We start from the raw sequence: 708 nt of genomic DNA on the forward strand, positions 1-708 counted from the left end.
AGGCAGGGCACAAGTGTGTCATCAGCACACTAAGCTCAGTGAATGAGAATTCTAAACCCTAGCAAGACAAAGATGAGTCAAGCATCTGCTTTCCTTCAGGTGTCCACTGTGTGAAGGAGTGGAGACATGGATGAATAAAGCAGCAGTTTCTGTCTCTAGTGAATAAAGAAAATGCAGATTTCACTCATGCACTATGGATGTATTTGTGATTACATGCAGCAAACATTTATTAAATGCTTCCTGCATATAAACCCCTATTGAAAGGAGATACAAAAATAAGTATTTTTTCTCTCCATCTACTCCAGGATGAGTACAGGTGGACACAGATCAGTGATGTAATAGAGGTAGGAGGAAGTTCCATGGAAGTATCCTAGAGGGTTGGGGAAGGAGAGGAATTCGAGGAAGGCTTCTTGGAAGAGAGAAATAATTTTCTTTCCAGTGAGGCATTATAGACTTGACAGAAATCTGTTTGATAATTACTGAGGATCAAGGTCCTATAGAAGGAACTTCATGCCACAGCAAAGCTGTAGAAGCCAAAACTGGGCAGAGAACTAGTAAAATACTATTGTTGAGAAGGTATCCAGTTTTTTTGTTGTTGTTTTGTTTTGTTTTTGAGACAGAGCCTCAAGCTGTCCCCTGGGTAGTGTGCCGTGGCATCACAGCTCACATCAACCTCCAACTCCTGGGCTCAAGCGAGTCTCCTGCCTC

Source organism: Otolemur garnettii, unplaced genomic scaffold, assembly GCF_000181295.1.
Source record: "Otolemur garnettii isolate 467f Iridium unplaced genomic scaffold, OtoGar3 scaffold00173, whole genome shotgun sequence".
Lineage (NCBI taxonomy): Eukaryota > Metazoa > Chordata > Mammalia > Primates > Galagidae > Otolemur > Otolemur garnettii.